Source organism: Apteryx mantelli, chromosome 1, assembly GCF_036417845.1.
Source record: "Apteryx mantelli isolate bAptMan1 chromosome 1, bAptMan1.hap1, whole genome shotgun sequence".
NCBI lineage: Eukaryota > Metazoa > Chordata > Aves > Apterygiformes > Apterygidae > Apteryx > Apteryx mantelli.
The window spans coordinates 173,487,060-173,507,446 of record NC_089978.1 but is presented as its reverse complement, the minus strand read 5'-3'; the positions used below and the strand labels follow the sequence as shown (position 1 = coordinate 173,507,446).

General features: G+C 37.5%; 1 long non-coding RNA gene across 3 annotated transcripts in view; it reads left to right on the top strand.

Annotated features, from left to right (window-relative positions):
* LOC106488967 (uncharacterized) overlaps positions 1 to 20,387 on the top strand; it is a 140,862-nt gene that overhangs the window by 27,538 nt on the left and 92,937 nt on the right. Inside the window, exons 3-5 of one of the 3 annotated variants that reach the window (XR_010883196.1) lie at positions 17,086 to 17,351; positions 17,539 to 17,803; positions 19,503 to 19,680. This is a non-coding gene — a long non-coding RNA (uncharacterized lncRNA). Of the gene's footprint in view, positions 1 to 17,085; positions 17,352 to 17,538; positions 17,804 to 19,101; positions 19,193 to 19,502; positions 19,681 to 20,387 lie in introns of those variants that run through there. The other 2 variants (XR_010883197.1, XR_010883195.1) reach the window with 2 other exon arrangements.

Genomic DNA, 20,387 nt, shown 5'->3' with positions numbered 1-20,387 from the left:
TAGAGATCCGTGCTTTAAAACCTATGCATGCATACTTGTTTTTGTATTTGCATGAACAGTTTGGGACACATGAGAAAAATGTCAGGCTGACAAATGTGAATACATGTAGCAACTTTGATCCATTAAGAGCTGAAAGTTACCCAGTGGTGTGTCCTGGCAGGAAAGAAGGTCAGCAGCATCCTGGGATATATTTACGGGAGCACAGGCAGTAGATCCAAGGAAGTTATTATCTCCCTTTACTTGAAACTCAAGAGACCATATCTACATATTGCATCTAGTTTGGCACCTCCCAATACAGGAAAGATGTCAATAAACTGAGCAAGTTCAGCAGAAGGTCACCAAGTCGGTTGGGCTGGAGCACCCGCCCTGTGAGAAGAAGCTGAGGGAACTGGGTTTGTTCATCCTGGAAAAGAGATGCTTTCAGGGGGACCAAATCACCCCTCACCTGCCCTCCCTTCCCCCCCCCCCCAATGCCTACAAGGTATCAAGAAAACAGCCAGACTGTTCATGGTGGATCATGGTGGGAGGACAAGAAACAACAGGGATAAATTGAAACAAGAGAAGTTCCTATTTGGTAAATAATTTTTCACCATGAGGACTGTCAAGCAGTGGAACAGGTTGCCCAGAGAGGCTCTGTAGTCTCCATCCTTAGAGGTTTTCAAGACCTGACTGGATGAAACCCTGAGCAACATGATCTGATCTCTGATCTGACCCTGTTTTGAGCAGGAGATTGAACTAGAGACCTCTTGATGTCCCTTCCACCCTGAATTATTCTGTGATTTTGTGATTCTATGATTCTGTGTGGATAAGCAGATTTGCTACCTTAGACTTTAAATTCAGCCCTATTTAAACAAAACAAAAATAGGAGCCTATTCTGCTATTCTTTGTGCTGTGGTTGTGACTGTGAAGCTAAGATGTCAAGATACGAAATGCAAAAAAAGTGCATTTCAATTAAATTTAATTTTGTGAAGCCTCTTCCTTATAAACTGGATATCAATTTCTTCTGTTCAGTTTGATCTTACATTTTCAGAAGCCTCTTAGTACTGTAAATGTGACATGACTGCATGTATGTAAAGATCTTTATATCAGACCAGATTTATTACATATATATGCACAGAGAACTTTACATGGCATATTACATGTGATGTATTAAGCTTCCTGACATTTGCTGGTGTTTGGGAGCCATGTAAAACTAGAGAGCCAAAGGCTGTGACCCTATAAAATGGCTTTGCCTTGTCTAGTTTTTTGGCCCTGAGGAATGAGAAGGTGGTCACATGCCATGTTTTGCCTCACTCCAGGTATATTTAATGATGTTTAAGACTTGTATCTTTTAATTTTAGGAGCTTGTCATGTTTCACAGAATCACAGAATCACAGAATCACAGAATGCTTAAGGTTGGAAGGGCCCTCTGGAGATCATCTAGTCCAACCTCCCTGCTCAAGCAGGGTCACCTAAAGCATGTTGCCCAGGACCCTGTCCAGACAGTTTTTGAATATCTCCAAGGATGGAGACTCCACAACCTCTCTGGGCAACCTGTTCCAGTGCTCAGTCACCTTCACAAGTAAAAAAGATTTTCCTTAGATTCAGATGGATCTTCCTGTATTTCAGTTTATGCATGTTGCTTCTTGTCTTATCACTGGGCACCACTGAAAATAGTGTGGCCCCATCCTCTTAACACCCTTCAGATATTTAAATGCACAGATAAGATCCCCCGAGTCTTTTCTTCTCCAGGCTGAAGAGTCCCAGCTCTCTCAGCCTTTTCTCACATGTGAGATGGTCCAGTCCCTTAATCATCTTAGTAGCCCTTTGCGGGACTTGCTCCAGTAGTTCCGTATCTCTTGTACAGTGGAACCTGGAACTGGACCCAGCACTCCAGGTGTGGTCTCACCAGTGCAGAGGAGAGGGGAAGAATCACTTCCCTCAACCTGCTGGCTGGTTCCTTGTATTTTAAAATAGAACTGTGTCAATAAACAATAGCATGCTTTATAAATAACGATCACATAATAGAGGCAAAGCAACAAAGTTACTGTTTTCTTTATCAGACATGAACATTTTCCTTTTTTGAAATTTCACTGGAGTTGCTCTGGAATTCTCTCTCATAACAGAAGAATTAGGCCCATGAGTACATGTAATTTTGGGATAAAACAAGATGCAGTGTAAAGTGCTATTTTGGAATTGAGAAATACACAGATGTTCAATTCTGTTTCATTTTCATTTGCTCAGAGTAAAATATCTCTCCTATGGCAAGGGGAAGAACTGATTTGAGTACCATTTATATCAGATCCTTCTAAACAAGTGGAAATATAAGAACTGTTTTTCTTAACATAGTAAATGAATTGAATCAGATGAGAAAAGGCCTGGTTCTATCACAGGCTCAATTTTGCACTCTGAAATGACAGGGTGATGGAGACTAGCATTTTCCAAGGACAAACACAAGCTTTAGTATTGCACATAATTTACCCAGTGATTTGAGGAGAGCAGTAATGTGTTTAACTGTGCTATAATTCATAACAGTTATTGAAGTAAAGGTGACAGAACAGTCTCCTGATCAAAACACATCACTGGAAGTGTTTAGTGTAATAACATTTAGAATGTTATCTAACTTAGAATAATGAGCACTTTTTCACTATCCAGAATTTTGACATGCCTGAGTTTCTGATGTCTGACTGAACTTTGCAGAACCTGAAGGTGAAATGAAGATGGTAAATGAAGTTTGTACACCTCCTTCATGGCTCCCAGATTCCAGAGTTAATGAAGAACCATTTTGATTGAAGGCTGTTACCACTTGAATCAAAGGTCACTCTGGCAACTGAGAAAATGTAAAGTGCAGAAGCGTTCTGGATACACCCATTTTCGCAGAAAAAATCTAGGCCTACCATTTTATACAGTTCCTATAGTTCTTTTATCTGAGGAAATTTCTGTCTGATCAGACATCTATATTTATGGCTATTTGCACCAATGAGGAAGGTACAGTGACATTAAATGCTCAAGGTTGCACAATGAATCTGGCAGAGTGAGTTAATTCAGATCTCTAGTCTATTTTGAATTTAGTTATGAAGACATTGGATTGGACTCAAGACACTGATTGTACTCACAGGTTGTGAATTCTCTTGTTCTTTAATATAGCATTAGTGTTTAAAGCACCCCTCAAAAAGCAATCATCTATAACTGAATCTGTTGTTTTAACTGAAAAAAGCATTCATTCCAAAAATTTTAAGTCAAAATATACAGATAGATAGAATATGAAATAGAATATCCCCTGCTGATCAAACCATATTCTCTTTTAGAGAAGGACTAACTCCTTTTATTAATCACTCATATAATCTCATCTGTGATAGCCCTATCACCAAAACATTGCTTGCAATTTACTGTAGCTACAAGTAGATACAAAGAATCATATATATTTATGGTTAGTATTACAGCAGTACCTGCACTCCAAACAAAATTGGTGTCTCATTTTATGCAGGCATAAACATAGAAAAGATTGTTCTGCCTTTGAAGAGTTTTCATGATTAACTAAACTCTAGTTTAACTAGATTAACTAACTCTAGTTTTTAGAGATACATGATATCTGTATTTCAACTAATGCAGGGGTTCAAATTCATTAGCTATCACTCCTTAAAAGTGGCCCTACATAGAGAACTTTGGATTTATACATGCTAACCTCTCTGAGCAGTTTCACAACTGATTGAAAAAAACCCTTCTTTTCACCTCACAACCTCAGAAAGCTATGTGTAAAAATTTCAAAAATTAAAGTTATGCAACTCTCTCCCTTATATTGGATGAGCCTTTTTGTATGAGGAGAACCACCTATCTCAAGTTTTCTCTTCACTGGAGTCCCAAAGTCAAAGTGTCTTGAGGAGCTTTGAATTAATTAGCTTGAGTCTTACCTGGTCTTGTAATCTACCCATTGTAATATGGAGTTGTTGTTTTCCTCTTTCAGCTATACTCAAGTTTAGGGTTGATGACTTGACAGCCCCTCCTAACTCTTGTCCATTTTACTTTTATCAGAGAAATAGCAGATAGTATGCATGTTGACTATTTCTATTCTTTGGAGATCTTCATCCTCCCAAATGGTTAGCCTGCTGAGATGACTGCTAGTTTGCAGTTAGTTGGGTTTCTTCTTCTCTTTCTGGTCCATAACACCTTCTATTACGTTGTCCTATACATTGCCACAGAACGGCTTTTCTTCTGTTTGCCTCATCAGGTGTTTACTCCTATTCTTTTTTAACCCATCATGGAAGTACAGAGCTCAGAATAATCTGATTACCTTATCAAGAGGTCCTTGTTGAGCTCCACGCTACTTTGCTGAGATGACTACTGGCGTCTAAGATAGGGAGTACAGGTGCTCTGCTAGTATATATCATGTCATTCAAAAGTCAGAATACCAGCTATGACATTTCTTTTCTTTTCCAATTTGAAGAACAGCTGCTGCCCAAACTGAAAAGAAATGTAACACAACCAGGACACTTTGTGGCTTCTGCCTTAATAATACGTAAAGCCATTATGCAGTTCCATGCAAAAGAACTTCAAAATGTGCTTTTAAATGTGTTTTCAGTGCAAATTAAGTTCAGGGTTACTATTTCACATGCAAACTGGTTGATTAGATTAGCTGCTCATGCAAACTACTGTTTGGACAAAATAATGCTTGCAGTTTAGAGGGTTTTTTGTGTATGTGTCCTTCTTCACAGCAAAAGAGCTATTGTTGTCTTGATTTTGTTACTGAAACCTTTCCTTGAAGCTCAAATTAAATAAAAGATAATTTGTAATAGAATCATTTTGTGTTTAAAGATCACTGAAATTAGGAGAAATGGCTGGAATGACTCTGGAGATTACTTTGATCTCCTTGGGAGTCTTTGTTTAAGTGGAATTGTATGCAATGAAAATGAACTCACAATGTGACAATGTAGCTACAAACACAAATACATCCCTTACCTGTAAAAACAAAGCCTATGAATATGGAGGCTCTATCACCTCTGTATTTTTGGAAGCAACCTCTCCTGGAATAGTGTGTTCATTTCTTGTGTCCAGAACTTAAAAGGAGTACTGAAAACTAAAAATGGATGAAAGGAAGAGATACTGGGAGTAAGAGAAATATAATAACAAAGCACTCTGCAGTCCAGCAGACAAATATATAGCAAGACACACTGTCTCCATTTAAAGTAGAACAAGTTCAGTCTTGAATTAAGGGAGAAATTTTTTGCAGCAAAGGTAATTAAATATCAAAATAATTTACCAAGGTGTATTCTTCATCAGAAATGTTTAAATCTAAAATAGATTATTATTTTTTAATTTTTTTTCCAAAAGGCATGCTGTAGTTCAAACAGAAACATCTTGGGAAGTGTCCTGTAAGCTATTAGAGGTCAGAAATATCAGTCATTACAGTTAGCTGACTGATCTGATATTGCTAGTCTGTATACTTTCTTATTTTACTACAGGAGAAATGTAAGGACAGAGAGGGATTTTAGTCCTTTTTCTAGCTGTGTGTCAGCTCACAGGGCTAATGAAAGTAAAGAATATGTGAGAAGAGACATCAGACACTAATTACTATTACTATAAAAGCAAAAAGGCAAGTGTAAAATTTCATCCTGGGTCTGAGTGACATTGGATGTTTTTTCTTAAAAGTGTAATTCTTGAAAACCAATGATTTGGGTTTTTAACTTTTCTTAGAACAGAAAAAAAAATCTTTCTAGCCTTCTTATTTCAAAGAGAAACTTGAAAACAAGACATAGTTTCACTCTGGAGGTTCAAAAAGTGAGAAATAAAAGCATGCAAATGTATAATTAAAAAAAAAACCTTCATGATTTTTGGAGAGAGAAGTGATTCATAAATTTTACATGTTAGAGGTTGGCAGCACTGTCACCAAAACACTTGGGTAATACACTGATCTGAGTATTCTAGGCATTAATTTCTGTCCTTTGCCTTTAGAGAACATGGCAAAGAGCAGATGCGACTCGGTCCAGCTCACATGATGAGGACATATGCTGTGGCTCGATGAAGTAGTGTTTAGTCCTGAAATTACCTAGATTCCTGTTTTCTTCTTAATGCTTGTGGAAAAGCATTCTATTGCCAGCTACAAAAAGTTACAAGAAGTTCTAAACCATGTTGAGGCAATGAATAGCCAATAATAGGAGAAGGCAAATGGGGGATGTTAATAGAACAGATTCATCCTTCAGGTACTGTTTGCTTCCTTCTGTCACCTGCCCTTCTTAGTATTGTCGTTTTCACCTAGGAGTTGCCAAAACTGGCCAGTAGCATTCATTAATTTTGACTAGGTCCAAAATTCTTCATTGCCTATTTTCTTCTCATGCTTCAACCCACTCTCATAAATTAATGCTAGCCCTTCATAAGGTTATTTAGTAATTTAGCAAGAAGCCAGAGCCTTAGAAGTTGCTAGGAATGTGGGCTTTCCCATTTATTTTATTTTATAATTATAAATTCCCTCAGCTCCTCAGATGAGTGGGCTTTTTAGGGACATAAGTGGTCTGTGCATGCTTAATTAATAATCAAAAGAAACTAATGATGAATACTGAACTAGGAATTCCGTATTTGGTCCTTTGCTAGATAAAATATTCCTTATCTTAATGCATCTAGGTGACAATCCAATGAATTGTGGCACTTTGTATGATTCTTGATACTAATCTTAGTTGATGCGGTTTCTTTTTTTTTTCTTTCTCTTTATTAGCTTTGAATAAATTTTAAAATGTCCTTTTAGGAAGCGATACAGATTGGAATGGCTCCCTTTAATTCAATTTTGCCTTTTTGAGCTGCTGATGTATTATTTCTGAGAGTTCTGGAGTTATTTCCCTGTAGTTCGTTCTTGTGGTAAACTCCTTTTTTTTTTAGGATTGTCATCTGTTGTGGGTAAGCTCTGTCTTGGTATATTCAGTTAGCTGCTCAGAGGTAGCAAAGTCTGAGCAAGTTAAAGATCTATTTTGTGCAATTATTAAAATATTAATATTAAATTAAGTATTTATATTACAAAAATAGTTGTTATTAATTACAAACTAGTTTGTAGTCCAATGGAAATGCATGATCCCTAAAAAGAAGACTGGTTGGCAGATAGGTGATAGCTTGAGACCGGCAAATGTGCAATGTAAACATGAGTTAATCAAAGTGAGTTAATCAACTTCTGTGGAAGGTACTGTACAATATTTTTAAAATGTGTTAAATCACAAAACAGCTCCTCCGTCAGCCAAACTTGTGAAATAGCTGGGAGAAGAGAAGCAGTGAACTTACACAGAGCCATAATTAGATGATATTCCATTTTGCTGAAAGGTCAGGTCCCTGGCCTCGTGTCCCATCCCACTAAACTCCTCAAGCAGTGCAAGACAACTAGAAATCTACTCATAGTACAATCAAATCCTTGTCATTAGAGACTTCTAGTTCCTTCAGCCATGCAATGTTAAATCAGGATAGATAGTTTTTACAGCACTTGTTCCTATACTTCTGCTTAAAGGAACTCTTTTAATTGTAGAGTAAGGTTGTGAGGAAATTTGAGCCACAGCCTTAGAATCACAGAATCACAGAATCGCTGAGGTTGGAAGGGACCTCTGGAGATCATCTAGTCCAACCCCCCTGCTCAAGCAGGGTCACCTAGAGCATATTGCACAGGATTGCATCCAGGCGGCTTTTGAATATCTCCAGAGAAGAAGACTCCACAACCTCTCTGGGCAACCTGTTCCAGTGCTCTGTCACCCTCACAGTGAAAAAATATTCCCTCATGTTCAGATGGAATTTTCTGTGTTTCAGTTTGTGCCTGTTGCCTCACATCCTGTCACTGGGCACCACTGAAAAGAGTCTGGTCCCATCCTCTTGACACCCTCCCTTCAGATACTTGTACACATTGATAAGATCTCCTCTCAGCCTTCTCTTCTCCAAGCTAAACAGGCCCAGCTCTCTCAGTCTTTCCTCATAAGAGAGATGCTCCAGTCCCCTAATCATCTTTGTGGCCCTTCGCTGGACTCTCTCCAGTAGTGCCACATCCCTCTTGTACTGGGGAGCCCAGAACTGGACGCAGTACTCCAGATGTGGCCTCACCAGGGCTGAGTAGAGGGAGAGAATCACCTCCCTCGACCTGCTGGCAACACTCTTCCTGATGCAGCCCATGATACCATTGGCCTTCTTGGCCACAAGGGCACATTGCTGCCTCATGCTTAACTTGGTGTCCACCAGCACTCCCAGGTCCTTCTCAGCAGAGCTGCTTAGGGGCTCATTTGTTTCTACACATGCAGAGTAGTCTTCCTGAATCTGATGCAGCCAAAACCCCATAGCACCTTGGGCAATCTGAATCATTTCAGAAATGTTAATCCTAAAATGGCCCCAGACTGACAGAGATCAAAAAGGAGGTTTAGAGTTCATTCTTCTGTCAGCCACAATCACAGATAGCTCCAAGTTTCTCAGCAATGTGTGAAATCTGAATTATGTTCCCAGAGAACATCCAAACTTGACCATTTCTGCCACATGAAGGAGAGGTGCCAGAGGAGAGCTCTAGAGAATTGAGTGTGCCTTTTTAAACACAAGGAGATGAGGCAGGTGTCTGGTTCTTCTTGAAAGAGCTGCCTTTTTATCCCTGTTTCTTCCACCCTATCATGGTTGCAGTCACAGCTGATGAACATACTCTAACTCTTCCTACCAGCAGCTGCAGACGTGGATTTTTAGGATTTGAATAGCCATTTTGCTGTCCCTGGCTCTACTACTTTGGACAACTTACTCCTTTACCTATATCTAAAACTCACCCTGACTGTAGTGCCATTGAACACCCAGTCTGAACTGGTCTAATTCTCTAGCTATTTCTAGTCTGGTTGAGAAAGCAGTCAGCATCCCTCCAGGACACTTTACTCCATTGCTATTGCTGTTTCAGGCTTTTCCTGATGAGGTTCTTAATTTTATGAAAGCAGAAATTGAATGGTTTGGGTACTAACTGGCCTTAATTTCATCTGGACTAATGTTGCTTCATGCCTCCCTTTTTATACCTGTCTCCACATAATTGAAATAAAAGGTCTGTGTTTATTATTGGTGTAGAACAAAGATCACCCCTTCCTCTATTCACATTGTAAAGGTTAGTCTAATGACTTCATAGCAGAAAGAGAATTTAGATAGCTGTGTGGGAAGAATTGATTCAGAGCGAGACATCTCCGTAAGCTAGAGAAAAAAAGGATTCCTCTTACCTATCCTGTATAGGATGGTTGTTTAAAGGTGTCTCACAAAGCAGGACTTCACTTCATCACACATTGTTCCTAGAAATAAATGATTGACTCACCCTGATGAATACGCTCTCACTGCAAAAAACACGTTAAAGGACTGTGAGAAACGCCCTTGTTTAGGTTGGTATGTTAACATAATATATGTTGTAAATGCATTTTTTTTAACTAGAAGGCTCTTGAGCTTCTAGCCAGACATGTCAGAGTTCAGTTTTCAAATGTGGATTTCTCTCCAGTATTGATGCCACAAATGCTGCATTTGGACATAAAAATAGCAGCTATGTTGATAAATGTGTGTATGTGCAAATGAAGATATTCATATACTTCTGTGTGGTGGGTGGAATTGGAAACCTAGATACAAAAGAGTATAAAAGAATTCAGTGTACCTAAGTACTTGTCTGAATGTTTAATGAAGAGCTTAAAATTTCCAGTAGGAACCCACTTTTTAAAATTAAGTCCTGTGTGCTGTTATCTGGCAGTCAACTACACATAGCTAAAGAACTAAAGAAGCAGCTAAGATTTTGAAAACAGAAGAATGATGTTTATATTTTTGAGGTGTCTAATTTCAGATCATTTAAATAGGTCTGTACTTTCAAGAGTGGATCTTCATCATTTTATGAAAAATTAACCTCTGTAAAACTTCTCAGTTTGGATATCTGAAACTGAGCTATACCAAAGGATCAATTTCTTCTTGACTAGAACAAGTGCCCATAAAATCATTGTAGATAAGGCTGTATAACAATCTTGTTCAGGTAGCAATATATGTTGCAGTAACAACAAATGTTTCCAAAGCATATTTTTTTATGCTCTGATGTTCTACAGTGAATCTTGAATCTTTTTGATACTTTGTAACTAATCTGTCAATTGGATTTAAATCACTTTGTTCATATACCTTTGTTAAAAAGTATGCCAACATTCTCAAAGAGGTAAGGCTGTATCTGGACTGAAATATTTGCAGAACACTTGACTGGATTAATTATCCCACCCCATTCAACTCTGTTGACTGAGGTGAAGTAAATGGAAAACTATGCTTCTACATCTGGAATGTTTAAAAGAGCAGAGATTTAAACTCTTGAGTTTATTTGTGTTTGACCCACGCTTGGAATTTGCCACTGTAATTGAACATGTGATAGCCATGAAGTGTGCAGACTAACAAATGAAAGCTTCTGTGTATTGGCGCTACTATAAGCACTATGCTGCTTCATGGCCAAATTCTCTTTGTCAACAGAACATTTTAAAAGTTTCAACTGCAAAATTATAACAACTTTCATGTTGGAAAAATTTTAGTAAGATGCTGGTTATAGACAGCTTCATATTTCCTGGCAAGTGAGTAAAGCAGGTTAAAATATTTTTAGATGAAAAATTTTCCTCTTGGAAAATGTGGTTTTGCTGAAATAAGAACCTTCTGTGGGAAAATGTCAATTTTAATGCATATTTTTTATTTTACAATTAGGGTAATCAAAACAAAAGCCCCTTCATTTCCAGATGACAGTTTGAAACAAAGATACTTTTTATTTCAAAATAAAGATTTGAATTAAAAAAAATCAGTTCAAGATACTCAGGAACTTTTGTTCCAATCACAGGTGTTGTAATTTTCACTTTGACAATTTTATTTTGAAAATTCTCAGAGTTTTTTGCTCTACTTTTTTCATACTACAATTTTTCATTCTTCTTTGGAGTAGAAGCTAATTTCTCATGCAGTAAAATTTTGTTTTGCAACCAGATCTACAGGAGATCAATCACTGAAAAGTTTCTATAGGAATAAGGAAGTAATACTTTATAAATACATGTATATCAGTTACAGTTATCTGTCTGATCTCTTAAACTGTTTTCAAGCAGCTCACCTAGGAGAAAATGATGCCATTATCGGATGTAGAGCTCCTCTGAGTACCATTAGAAGGGGCATAACACATGGGAAGATTTTATATTTTCCTTTGACTGGGTTAGAACCACAAGAACTTCAGAAACTATCCTCAGATCTGTCACTAAAGTCCATGAGAACTAGGGACAGTTTTTCCAGGTGAGAAGGATGTAAAGAATTTACTAACACTTCTTCAAAACAACATCATCCTAAAGGATCTGTACCTGTCTATCTAATTGCCTTTTCTCAGCCCATGAAATGATATGCATGTTAGCATGTGTAATAAAAGCCCTAACATGCTGCAAAATAAAATCTAAGGAATCATCTCCCTTTGATTTCCACTCAGCTCAGTAAATAGCTTCTTCTGTTCACCATAAGACCTTCATGAGCACCCTCTCTGACATCTTCTTTTAATAACCAGTTGCCCAACAAATACTATATAAACCATGTCTGAAGTACATTGCAGATTTTTATAACTAAAGATAATGAAATGGTCTGTAAGAAATAAAGTATTCTCCAAATATAGCCTTTCCTCATATCTAGGCTTCACTACAGGGCTACCAGGATGATGGATTATTTTTTGCTCAAGTTTTAGCCTTTGATGTTTTGAGAATCTAGATGTGCTCAAGGACATGTCTCTCAAGATAATCCACCTCACATATTTTGGGAAGATTAGACAGAAGAATTTGGGAAGTCCACTAATTATGTTGTTGTTAAAGATCTTGTTTGTGGTGGTAGCAGATCAGCAGCACTGTGTCTAGGAAATAACATCTAGCAAATATCTCTCTCTTCCAGCATGGAAGTCATGCTAGGAACAGTGCCAGTAAGCCTGGAATATGCTTAGTGATGTGGAGTGCTGGATATTACTGAAGAAGAAAATAAACCTGTCTTTGTCTATGGAGGCCATACATTTTACAAGAAGTGTAACACTATAAACAGCTTGATTCCGAACAAGAATTTTCATTGCAGATGATTTGTTGCATTTTCCCCATTCTTTCCAGATTTGTTCTGAGGGGAGATTTAACAGTATCATCTAAAAAGACTGCTATTAGGCGTAAATAGCAAGGAACCTCTTCCTTAATCATATCATAAAAAGCAACAGTTTGATTAGCCAGCATGATTTAACAGAATGAATCAGAGAGCAAGACAGTTACTTGCAGATAGAACGTGCTCTTAAGAAAGGACTTTTGTAACAGTTTGTGGGACTGAGATTAAATGTCTCATACACACATACACACACACATGCCCATGCACCCTGAATGTATCTCAAGATTCAGGATATGTTCACTGGAAACAGTCATCTTTTCCTAGGTGTTACCAGATGGAAGTAGATAAATCCAGTTTCCTGATGGGCAAGGGGAGGAGTGTCACATAAACTTCACAGTTTACAGCACTGTGGATATCAGTGTATGACTGGGCAATAATTAGTGGAGCTGACTCTCAGTGAAAGTGTTTACACCTGGACGCAACCCTCCACAGAGTTCGGGGATGTTTTGCTGCAGTCCCATTGCAGTTAATGACAGTCTTGTGCTTTGGTACTCTGAGATTTCTTAGACTAGGATGATCAGAAGACTACTTGGGAAGAAATATTTAAGGAACAAAGACTCTGCAGGAAATGAGGTCCGCAACATCTTTTTGAGACCTTACTACTGAGCCATTTATCCATTACGACTTTGTGAGGATTTTTATGACACTGCTGGTCTACAAGAAGTGCTCAGCCACTTATCCCGTGAGGGTTCTTGAATGTGCCCCATGTACCTCTTACTCAGAGATGAGAGGAAGTAGAAACTCAAGTTTTACTTTACTTGGATGCTCTCTTCCATGTTTTCTAAGAAGTGCCAAGGTTCCAAGGGGAGAAGTTGCCTTTTTTTTTTTCTATAAATCTTAAAAATAAAGAAACCATTTATATGAATTTAACTTCACATACCAAAGAGGAGCTCTAAAGAAAGTACATAACAAACATTTTTTTCTATCGTACTGGTGACACTGTTCAACAAGCAGTTAAACCCACAAGGAAGAAAGGGAACATAATTCTCTGCCATAATGCAGTAGGCTATTATCCAATTAAAAGTAGTCTGATAAAAACACTTTTTAACATTTGCCTCATTTTTTTGCCTGTTTGTTATCCAGCCAAAGAATTTCTATCATTTTCTGAATGCAACCAAGATGTAACTAACCGTTGCCATACCAATAACTAGGAAGAAAAAGAACCTCCTCCACATAGACTACCCACACAGAGTTGATGGGCGCAGTTTGTGAAATGCCTTGGGAGTAAGATGGTGTGGTGGCTGATGGTATACACATGGCTACTGCAGTTGAATCTGGCTTTAGAGTTATATGGTGTGTGTGTGTGTGTGTGTGTGTATGGTATAAACTGTGAATCACTGGGGCACTGTATCTGCTCAGGTTCCAACTCACATCTTCCACTTAAGCTGTTAACTGCTTCTCTTTCTCCCAGCCTGTTAAACTATCTGTACTATGTCAGAGCTGCTGTGGACCTGAGTCTGGTTGCTCTCTAATATAACAGCACAACTCTCGTAATCATTGCAGCAAATAAATAAACGAGTTTTTTCATATTTTCTTCACACTAAGTTGAGAAAAATGGTGCCTATGCATCATCTTCAGTTCTTTGGTGCCAACCCATTCGTAATACTTATACAGTGACACTAGATGTTAAGAGACATTTGTATACATAGTGAGAAAGATTTTGTTTATTACAAATTACACATATTTTCATTTTTAGTATGTCTGCTTAATTTGCTTTTAAGCAACATTTTTTTTCTCCTTCCTTCTATCTCTGTCTTTTTGGCTGTTAGATTATGATTACCTTGGAATAGCATTCAACTATTTCTGTATGATTGCAGCAGGCTTAGAACATCATGAAAACCAATACATACGTTTCTTTAAAAAAGAAAAAAGAAAACAGTCCGAAGAAGTGTCTGAGCTACTTATTTCCCGTTTATGTTTTAAAATAATAGATAAAAGCTCTATAGTCCAGTCTGAAATCCAAGAAAACATTCAGTAGGAAAGAAAGAACAGAATAAATAGTTTTTAGTTCCTTAAATCTTTATAGACTCTCAAAGTTATTAAATTGTTTACTGCTCAGTTATTGTTGTGTTGCGATGACAATGTTGTGATATGAATTTTTGCCATGAATAAGGAGTATAGTCATTGAACATCTCAAAGTGAAAAAAATTAGGCCAGTTTAAACAGAAAAAAATCTGTGTGAAAAGAAGTGGGGATTTCTGCAAAATGAAAAGAAAAATCCTGTTCTGTTTTATTTTCATGTCAGTCCAAAAATGTTGCTTGATCTGAAATAAAATTTCATTTAGTTGTGGGCTATTTAATTAGACTGTTAACCTTTCCTTCCTTATTTTAGTCTAGTATGATCTTTTTTTTATTCTTGAAAGTGTAGAAAGCAAGGAGTTTGGCTTTTTCAAAATGAAATTTGTAGAAATGTTTTAACATTACAAAAAATTTCATTTTTTCCACCAATGTTTTTCATCAAACCCTACCCACATCTGTAGATAGCTTCTGCCATTTGTACCTCTTTCCCCCTATAAAATGCCATTAAAATTAGTAAAAACTTCATTGATCATCAAAAGCATGTATCTCCATTTTAACAGTGGACTTACACAGTTGTATACACTTAAATGTCTGCAAGATTTCCTAAATCATGTTCCACTGGAATACACGAAATCATTGTAAATTCATGTCTCATGTATTCTGTATTGAATTCAAGCTTTTATCATTCACAAGTCTGTCTTCTCACTTAAGACTATAGCAATTTTTATCCAGTGCTTTGTTAATAACAGGAACATTTTCACTTATGCTTGCTAATGAAAATGTCTTCTAAGATATTTGATAGAACAACCTCAAAAGTTTAGGATGGATCTACTCATTTACATTTCTTGGTTTCTCATTTCCTACTTGCTCTGTTTCCTTCTGTGGGAACGCAAACTGATTTGTTGCTCAAATAGCTTTAAGATAGGGCAAGTTCTGGTCCATCTTTGCAAGCTGCACACCATCTCCTGTATTTGTTGAATGCTTTCTTTAGCACTTCTTTAGTGGAAAAGGATTGATTTGTATCTTATTAAAGATTTACATGTAATTGTCTGAAGAATATAGGCTACGACAAAAGGCAGTGCAGGCAAATCATGGATTTGAAGTCCAGAAGGTATCTTTTAGTATAACCTATACGACAGACTTCATAGTATTCACCCACTTAAATCTACAGTGGTTCCAGCAACTTGTGATGAAGAAAACTGCAGAAGACATTTTATGTCAGATTTAGTAGAACTTCAGCTGAAACATCTTTCCAAGTGAGCCAGAAGTTTTCATGGCAAATCTAGCAGGTTAGGTCATTTTTACTAAGGTCATGAACTTTGAAGGGTTTGTTCTTTGTGGCAGTCAGTAGCTCTGCACTTCTAGAAAATAAAAGCAGTATTTAGGTAATCGTCCAGCTCTCTTCTAAGACGTATGTGTATAGGTTCTTTTGATTTCAATGGGACTTGTGTATCCAAGGATTAAATGAGCCTGCTAATAATTAATTGTAAGGAATTTTAAGTTAACCTTAACCTGTGCTGCTGTATAATCTGTAGTTTTGTTGGAAAATTGGGTTAGATAACCTCACCTTTAATTCTACTTTCCAGTTAAAAGTCCCAGTCCAGAACCTATACTACCAGCAGATCAAGCAGTAGAAAGGCATCAGTCTTTTTTGTCACTTGATATAACAGTCACAGATAAATGCATAGCAAGTCTGTACTCCTCTGCCAAGGTTAAGGGGAAAAGGTGTTAAATGTAATTTCCCCATCTCCTCACTGATGTGGTTGCAGAACAGTCACCTTCTCTGGTTCTCTGTAGGTAATGTAAATTTCAGCTACAGTGGAAGAGTAGACTGATTACAAACCAGCTGGCCCCAAGCATGGATCAACAGGTCGGTTCATCATCCTAAGAGTGGTCAAGAGATGAAATTTTACCTTACGGAGACAGTTTCTTCCTTGCTCCTAGGAATATGAATCTGTTATTCTTCCTTGCTAGCATCTTACTGCATCTCTGCAAGGCCTCCAAAGTTATACAGATATATATACTAGAGGCCACGAGCTAAGGGAAAACCCATCCCACATTACACTAGAATGAATGGAGACCAATGAATGCACTACCTCTTACACTATTTCCTGCACCACGGATGACTACATAATTTTTGTGTGTCTGTTCCTCTGATGTCATGTACAATTGTATAGATTGGACCACATTTTAATCCTGAACAAACTTTACATAGTTAAAAAAATATCATGTCTTTCAAGTCAACACATAAGTATTGTCCTTCAAAAATGTAAGTAAGTTTCATAAGGGGTTTGGGGTTTTGCAGGTGATCCCTCAAATTCTAGTCTTGGTGTTGTATAATGTACTTTAATACTCTTTCATACTGACTTTCCACTTACCTAATAGAAAGTTATTTAGGTTTGGGAACTTTATAGATTTTGGCACACTGAAAGAAAACCAACCTGCTTTATTAAATTCATGATTGAAGGAAATCACTGTAAGCCTAATAAGATTTATATGTTTCCATTCAATGTCAACAGGGAGTCAGATTAAATCAAGGCTGAAAGTCTCAGCTGTATACTAGCCCTTGATCAAGCTACTAATGCTTCAGTCTGAGAAATATGACAAGATGATTAGATGATTTAAATAGCCCTGTACTTTTTGAAATTGTTGATATCACTAAAGCAATTATTTTTGCAGTCAAATTATGGATTTCTTATAGTCAAATTAATAAAGTGTGGTTTGTCAAGTTTTTCAGCAAGATGGTTTAATGAATAGAATATCTATTTTATTTCTTTTGTTTAATACAGTTACTTGTAATACAAGTTGTCTCTTACTAAAAAAAAATAATACCTGGCACTTACACAAGGCTGTCCTCAAAGCATTTTACAGAAGAGTTCTGTATGATTATCATTTTCCACAGATGTGGAACATCTTTAATACAACATCTTTAATGCATCATCTTTAATGTTACAGTTATTGGATGACATCCTAGGACTGCAACTTCTGTGATGATCCAGAGTGACCAAGGATTCATTACCTTTCAAGGTCTTGTCCCATAAATGAAGCTAAAATACATCTAAAAACGACTCATTTAACCTGCAATGAGTATATGGAAGAATTTTCTTATACCATTTGAAAATAAAACAGCTTTAGTTGGTATGTTTTCATGAAGGAAGGTCCAAATGCAGCCCATAAAGTTCTACAAACTGAGTCTTGTCATCTTCACTTCTTTTACTAAGGTGAGGCCAATCATGGTCTTAGTATATGTTGTTACCTGTTGCATTCATGATACTTACAGTCAAGGATGGGTGTCTAAAATTTTTAAAGCCATCTGTTGGGTATAGAAAAACATTTTCTGTTCATTTTAATGGAATTAAAGGTACCTTCACTCTACTCCAATTTATGCAAAATAGGCTTTGATTTCAGGACTCTGGCAGCCTGCCAAAGCAATCCAGAGACATGAAGTGAATTCTTGGGAACCTTGTTTTCATGAGCTGCATCTGATGAAAATACTAAAATCAATCAATCAACCTGTGGTTCTGATAAAACATGCACTTTGAGAGCCAGGAAGATTAATGCACATTTTGCCTCGATGTTTGCAAAACAAAACCGTAATCCCTGACAATCAGTTTGGAGATAACTGACCGATTTGTTCTCATCTCTGAAGATAAGCCAAACAGTAAGGAAGATGGTGAGTATTCAGGATTACAAACTCAGCTGGTATTTATCCAGACTAAGTTCCTTTCTAAATCATGCTTTTCTTCCTGTATGAGCTAAGTGATCTTTGCTGGCTTTGTAGGTTAGCAATGCCATGCAACTTGTTCCAAAAACTTGATTGGTACTGCTGTAAAATGGATGCACAAATTAAATTTGGCTTCAGCAACAAGTTATTTTCTAGTCCTTAATGGGACTTAGCTAAATGACAGTCATATGGTACTCCCTGGGATAGCGAAAGCAGGCAGTAAAGCAGTTTTTAGGTATTTTATTAGGCACCTTTCTGAAATTTTAGGCAGTCTCCTATACTGGATTTCATGCACAAGCATCAAGCACTCGTACTAGCAAATTGTCAAGGTCTTACACAGTTGTTCAGTGCTAGAATTTTTCTATAGTAAGGGAGGTAATGGAAAGCTGATTCCTAGGTTCTCATCCAGAGCATGGGGAACCCAAGTATGCAGCCAGGCAATGTGGATGTGGAAGGAAGGGAATATCATAGATTGACACTTGACTGGGATAGATCAGATGGGATCGACCTAGGCCTACTAGATTAAGAAGCATCATTGCTGATAATGTCATGGAATTGTCTGAACTGTAATCACACTGCACCTTGATAGCCTAGGAGATAAGTATTTTCCCATTGCTCTTAGCAAAGTGATAGCTGAGAGTCCTTATAATGTTTCGGGTCACTGAAAGCTATTTTCCCCTTAATGAACATTTTAAAAAAAGGAAGTGATGCACAGATGGACAGACTTATTCTTCAGCATATATCACTCAGGGCTGTGTAGTCAAGGATCTTCTAATGAAGCAAAATGTTGCGGGCTGATATAAACTGTCAGTCTCATTGTTTATTTTTACTTGCTAGTTTGCTGTGGCTGTATAACATTATCAGTCTATTGTACTTTGAGGACATTGATATATAGAGATAAGAAGTTTCTGCTGATTACCCCAATCAGCTAAAAGTAATAACACTTTTAAATAACTCCTCCTGGCCCCCCACTTTTGTTTGCATAGATTTGCTCTATGGGAACTGACAGTTTGGTTTGATTACTGTGGGCTGTAAAAATTTCAGATAATTCAATGCCTGAAGCAAGAAAACATAAATGCTTTGCAAACTAGCTGTGTATGCTTTGCATACAGCTGCAGCTGACCATGTAGCTTCCTGACTATATGTTCTATATGGTTCAGGATTTTTAATTGTATAGATGTCCTAAAATATGCAAAAATATTCTTTATGAAATACAAGTATATGTGAATGTTTTATTTTAATTGTAGGAAGCAAAGAAATAAAATATACACATTGTAAATGCTCAACATTTTTGAAAAAGTGTCAAGAGAATGGTACATGTGTTGAAAGGAAGCTCCCTCTTTTTTTGTGAGTATGTCAATAGGGGAATATTTTGCAAAGCCTTCCAGTGAACTGATTGAGCTTTCCAACATTGCTGTAGGCTGCTGACCACAAAACAAAATGCTTATGTGTCTATTTTGTTACAGGCTGTGAAATGTCATGTTTGCCTAGAATCTGTTTAATGATGAAGGCCTGGTACAGGAATTTCACTTGCTTCATGAATTTCCTATTAATGCAAATGCCTTTTCTCAAGTAATACTCTTGGCTAAGACACTGCAGTGACTGGCCAAGCTCACACAAGTGAGATAAAGCAACTTCTGAATGGCAGGTGTCAGCAGCATAGGCAGCTGCATGACGTGTGAGTGACATGGAAGAAACAGGCTGGCTGCCAAGACTCCTGAGCAGCAATGTGCTTGAGGTACGTGTGAAACACTGAATGTGCTTCATATACAGGTCTGCTCTGACCCATTTAGTGCATACATATGGAATGTCTCTTCAAGTACCAGAGATAAAGGTGAGGCAATGTGATACTGAGAAGCACATGTGCATCCGTAAAGCTGAGCACCCTTAGTTAATTTGAATGGACTCCAAAGTGGTAGGAAGCCATGTCTGCTGTGATACAAGTGCTAGCTGATTAAGGGCTTGACTGATAACTGACAGTGCAAAGGCGCAAAGTGGGCTCTGCACATACTGTTTCTGTAACCTTAATCTTAACTTCTCTTTTGCATAAGCTTGGGAACCCAGTGATTCCAATGAATAAATAAAGAGTTTCCTGTCTCTGGAACCTGCAGATTCATATAAATGTTCAGACTCTGTGGTCAAGAGTTTTTCAGATTCTAACCCCTAATTTACAGAGAGATAGGAAACTGTTGTGCTTGGTAAATAATAACAATGAGAAAGATCCTAATATTGTCAGGCCTAAGCTTATCTCTGGGACTTGCAAACGACTATGTGTGCTGAGAGCAGCACACATACTTTCTGGGTGTGTAGGAAAAGAGATGCTGAGTGCCCCCCAGCCCATCTCTTCTCTACTATCCACTCTCAGGGATTTTTATTCTGATTTCTAACTCCTTGAGTGATTGAGTTTTTAATCTTTAATGTCTCTATATGTTGTTTTTGTGTGTAGTAGTAGCAAGAGTAATGAATGCAGTGCTTTTTTGATAAGTTACAATGTTTGTTTATGCAATATAATAGCTCTGTGGCACTGTTCTGA